Source organism: Electrona antarctica, assembly GCF_951216825.1.
Source record: "Electrona antarctica genome assembly, chromosome: 22".
Taxonomy (NCBI): Eukaryota; Metazoa; Chordata; class Actinopteri; order Myctophiformes; family Myctophidae; genus Electrona; species Electrona antarctica.
This window is the reverse complement of record NC_136805.1, coordinates 16674237-16680375: the sequence shown is the minus strand read 5'-3', so window position 1 is coordinate 16680375 and position 6139 is coordinate 16674237.

Genomic DNA, 6139 nt, shown 5'->3' with positions numbered 1-6139 from the left:
ATGTGTCTAATATCATATTTTATGCTGAACCAAAAAACCTGATGGGGGGGGGGGGGGGGATGCAGAAGGACTCTGTAGATCATCGTTGGGGTTCCAAGTTAATGCCCCGCAATGTGAACCTTCATTGAGGCGCCAGCCCCACAGGCTTAATGTTTGTCTTTAGCTAGTTTGTTTTTTAAACGCCATTGAAAATTAAGGGAAGATTTTCGTCCTAATGTACCTCATTATGTCATATTGTCTCTTTATTGTTAATGGCGTTTAATGTTTGTGTTGGCACCGTTTGTTTTACATCGACTAATCAACATGAGAATATATTAGTGCCCCTCACTTCACACAGGTGTGATTTTTTTAATTTATTTATCAAGGAGGACCTCTCAGTGGCCGTGTCATTAGTCAGAAGGTTCATTGTTCCAGAATTACTATCCCTATCTCTAACCCTAACCTAAACATAACCGCAAGCACGGGAGCAGTGCATGTTTGCCAACCTTAATGCATGTTCGGACTAACGGGACTTCGGATCTATGGGCAGTCCCCCAGTGATCAGCACCAAAATAACTTATTTTCTATGGATTATTCACCCCATGGCCATGGGGTGGTTATTTAATTTCTTTGCATTCCTAAGCCAATTATTTGATGGCCAGCTCCCTATACTCTTTATGGAGACACAAACAAGACTCCAAGACCATAGGGGACCACTGCTGGTCTTCAAACTATTGGTTTAGGAATGCGACACAAAAAATATCCATTAATTCAAGTCTCCATGGGATGAGTAATCGATAGAAAATCCCTTTAATATATTATAAAGTATATCAATGAAATATTTTAAAATCATTATTATGAACTAAGACTACAGTCGAGAAAACGCACTAAATCATGTTTTAGTCTATCGACTCTGGAAGACTGCCATTTTTATGTTATCTTGTCATTTCCTCTGCATTTCCTCTTTCCTATACTTCTTTTAAGAGTAACAACAGGTCTTCCACTGTATCCTTAATATGAATTAAGGATACAGTGTGGTCGCTAACTTCGCTTAGCAAATTGCTGATATGGTCTGGATTTTGAGCAAAACGGTGCATGCATGAAGCCTACAGTGTGACTGTATGTGTGCAAATTACTGGATATGGGCTTTAGACTGGGTCACTCTCACTGGTACATTCTGAATAGAAAGCAGGCTTTCACAGATACTGAGGAAAGCCTGGTCAGATGAGGTTACATGTATATTAAACCTTAAAAGCTGGTCTTTCCGTGGTTCAGTAAACGGGGAAGTGGGAGCAATTCTTTAAACTGTTTAGTTGGAATAGGAACCTTTTAAATTCACATGAAAATATGAATGAAGGCCTATAAGGTTGTTTAGATGTAATCATGTTGGTTTCATGTCATTTGAAGAGACCTTTACACCATTTTTGAGGGCCCTCCTATATTCAGCTATTAGTGTATATTTTCGGAATATTAAATAAATTCCCATTGACAATGAATGGGGAATTTACGTCATGTGTCTGAGCAAATCTGTATGTTAGGCGACGTCATGATGATGCACGATGGAGTGCCCCTCACTTAACACGGGTGTGACCCGTCACTGTCATTAACTTTTCTGTTTTTGTTAGGCAATGGGCTTATTCATTCATGTCAATAAAATAACCCCAAAAGTCCTAAACATTCATGATACGTGTTACTGCAAGTGTTTAAACCCTCAGCTTATCCATTAATAAGGGAAAAGTTGCTTAAGTTATGGCAAATCTGAAAGAAAAATGCTTACCACTAGCTTTCTTCACAGATGTGTTCATAAAGGTGTCTACTATCACAGAAAAAATTGTTCCAACCCAACTCCCTTGGGAAACTTTGTGACAGCTGCTGAAAGTTGGGGTACCATTATCAACCAATATAAGGCAAAAAATTCAAAATTTCATTATGTGTTTCACCATGTTAATGATTTTTTTCATAATTACAGTTCTAGGAAACACAGAATGGGGGAACTTTTTTATTATTTCCACACAACAGCTCTAAGGTATATTAATGACATAGTAAAATGTTGAAAATTAGTGGTTTTCCCCTTTAAGTAGCATGTGACATATCAAACTAGGGGGTTTTCATGATGCTGAAGCATTAGTTTTGCACAAAAAACACTCATTTGCCTAAAAATGCCCATAGCTGTCATCACAAATGTGATGAGGTCAGCACATTTGGGCACATTTGGCCAAGTGTACTAATGCTTGGAATGGATTCAGCATCATGAAAACCCTCTAGTTTGACATGTCACATGCTACTTAAAGTATAATGAATTCTTTGCCTTATATTGGTTGATAATGGTACCCCAACTTTCAGCAGCTGTCACAAAGTTTCCCATGGGAGTTGGGTTGGAATTTTTTTTTCTGTGATAGCAGACACCTTTATGAACACATCTGTGAAGAAAGCTAGTGGTAAGCTTCCAGAAGGTCGAGGGATCAAAAATCAAGTGCAAAACATTAGATGTTCTAATGTCCACGCATTACAACAATGAAGGGGGGCCCATTTAGATAAATTGGGGTAGATAACAACTAAATGTTATGTTATCTAGATAATGTTATGTTATCTACTCTGATTCAGTGATTTATCTAAATGGGGCCCCCTCGTTCATACAATAACAGTATCATATAACACTTGACTGGTCCTTTAAGTATGTGTTACCACTAGTGTTAGGTGATATTCATTACATAAACCTAAAAATCACACCTGTGTGAAGTGAGTGGTGCAACTCCATGTGGCGGTCCAGAAATGACAAAGTTACATCGGAACATCCAGATCCCCAGGTCCCCAGGGGGTCCCTGTACTGTACTGTACTGTACTGTACTGTACTGTACTGTACTGTACTGTACTGTACTGTCACACCAAAAATCATAATCTATACCTCATATATACACATAATATACTTCATATATACATCATAATAGTGCAACACTCTCTCTCTCTCTCTCTGTTTGTAGCTCAACAGCGCCACTTGTACCTGTTGGTAGTACCCAAGCCCCTGTGAGGCTCTCCAACGTTGAAGCACTCGGCCCTACTGGTAAGACTAAGAGGTTGGACTGCAGGCGGACCCGTGGATTTATGACGAGGAAACCCCGTGCCGCTGGAGTTTAACATTGAGCGCCCGTTTGCACTTCTGCATTTTGGACCACCAAATTTGGTGTCCAAATCGAAAAAATGCAGAAGTAGACCGTTCTTCCGGATGCTTCAAAACGCCACTGAGCAACTTCCATCGAAATGAGTAGTGGGAGGGTGGGGCTGTCGCTCTGGTTCGGTCTCTATCCTTTTATTACTCTATGGTTGGTACCCTAAACATACATAGGGACAGACATAGGGAGGGAGGGACGGACATTGCTGTTCCTTGAAGTGGCTGCACCACTCAAAAATGTATAGGGGCCCAACTCTTTTAAAATGTACCTACCTGTGTTTCACAGGTGTTTCAATTTGTCTGATAGAAATGTTCTATGCCATTAGACAAATTGAAACACCTGTGTTGGTCCCCAACATGGCAGCTGTAGTACTACAGCATTTGAAACTGGTAAGAAGACTACATTATTGTTTATTGCTGTTGTGCTGCTGCCGCAGCCGTGCTGGTTTCCAGGCTACTGTATTTATCCATATGCAATTATTTATTTTATTTTGTAGTCTATATAGTGAAAATGGGGTGTTTGTGTATGGTGTAGGCTAACTGAGGCTTATTGACCTTTTGGTGTGTTAAAATGTGTGCGAGTGTGGATTGATTGAAAATTGTATTAACAGTGTAGAATGGGTACAGTTCAATGAAAGTACTGTACAAAAAAAAACGGAAAAAGCACTTGTTTACATAAGGGTCCTCCATTTTAAATTCATCAGAACATTTAAATATGCAAAAAACAAACATCATATACACGGTTAGAAAATATGTGAAAACATGTACAGTATTAGAAACATAGGAGGGGGGGGGGGGGGGGCTTTAACTTTTTTACAGGGGCCAGTTTCAATTGCAACCAACATTTGCAGTGCATTATTAAATTGGTTTTATTGGTTTTTCTACACACAACAAGACATATTTGCAGTGCTCTTTGAGAGCGGTTTTGAATGTGTAGGGATTCACATTTCTTAATGGCTGTTGGTAGGGCGTTCCCCATTTTAGTAGCATAGGTGTAACGAAGACTTTGACTAGGACGTTGGGCTATATGACATATGACATGTTTAGTATGACAATCCCTATATTTGGGCCCGAGCCGACCTAGTGCTGATATCAGATAGATGGTAGAACCATAAGGATAGATCTAACTGGCCTAGTCATCGTGACAAGCCTGGTCGGAGAATAGAGGGTCGGCTTCAGGGAGAAAGCAGAAGTCGAAGCATCCTGGTTTAAGTTCTAACCGGACACCACTGCGGGGGTCCTAAACTAAGTAATCAGCAATAGAGCCTTGAGCTATTTTATAATAGGAGTTAAATAAGTTTTATAGTGTAATCTGGGTTGAAAGTGGTTTGTTGAACTCTCTCTGGTGTTGTGATCATGGACTTTATTGTCATTAAGGAAGTATTTTGACAGGTACATTTTAGTGGTGTAGCGAATCTTGAAGATCAGGCCCATTGCAAGTTGTTGTCATCAACCCTGAGCCATTCCAAGTTCCAACCTATTAAAATGAGCAGGGGTGAGGTGAGTTAGACCAAGTAGTAGCCTGACTAGTTTGTTTTGGGATGTCTGGAGCCTTGTTTATGCTGTGATTTGCATAATACAAAGGATCTTTAATTTCCAATACAAGTAACTGTAAAATCCAACACACTATTGGTGAAATAGAACAGTCTTTGTAGTATGTGTGTGTACGTGCTGTTCTGCGTGCTAAATAAAACTCCAGTTTTCACTGTCAGTGATGATTTGGGGCACCATGCCAACTGCTGGTGTTGGTCTGCTGTGTTATATCAAGTCTAGACTCCAGACTTAGAGCACTTTGTGCTTCAGTATGTTGAGTATTGACAAGCTTTATGGAGATGCTGATTTTCCTTTCCAGCTGGATTTGGCACCTGGCCACAGAGCCAAAACTACTACATGGTGTACTGACCATGGTATTACTGTGCTTAACTGACCAGCCAACTGGCCTGACCGGAACCCCACAGAAAAGCTAGGTTGTATATTGTCAAGAGGAAGGTGTGAGAGAGACATATAAGACTCAACAATATAAATTAGCTTATATTATGGCTGTGATCAAAGCAAATTGGGGTTCCCCACCTCAACGGTGCCACACCCGATTGATGAAATAATTCGTTCAAAAGTAGCTCAGACCAAGCACTGACTGCATACATAAATATACTTTTCAGATGATCGACATTTATGGATTAAAATAAATATATTTTTACTGGTCTCATGTAGGATTCCTTTGATTTTCATGAGCTATATGCCATAATAATCATCAAGATTAAAACACTAAAAGGTTTTAAATACTTCACTTTATGCGCAATGAATCGAGAATATACCTGAAGAAAATGAACTTTTGCACAATATAATTTCTTTTTCTAAGAAGCTGTATGTTTGAGTGGAATGAGGACATTTTTGCAGGTAGGCTACACGATCAGTCCCGTGTCCGTAGGGGACATGAAAACATGCACACAGAAAGGCCCTTTCACCAACCCCACCTAGGGTATGGGCACTGATGACGCGGAGGAGAGCACACCCCCCCAGCGACCCAGGATTTCCCCTTTTTTTGCAACCTGTAGAATAGTGATGCGCCCACTTTGGTTCCCTAGCTGTTCAGGGCAAGAAAAACAAGTATTTCTTTGAGTTCCAGTTAGCTGACTTCTGAACCAAGGGTTAGGGTTCTGAACCAACCAAATAATTCATTTTCAGAAGAAACACTCAACTTTTCAGAGATTTCATACTGTATAAGATAGCTAATAGTGACATGATAGTTGATACTGACAATACTCACCATGATACTGACATGAAAACATCAGCTTCTGCAGCATAGCCTACTTTGTATTCCTTGCCTTAACTGCACCATCTTGTATGAATTGTTCAGTGCATTATACTTTAGGTGTAAATGCACTTGCACTCACTTACACCTTTTGCGCTCCTCCAAGTTCAATGCACTTCCTCCTTTTGCACTCTATCACTTACATAAATTGGTTTTCAGCATATATTTTTACCATCTGA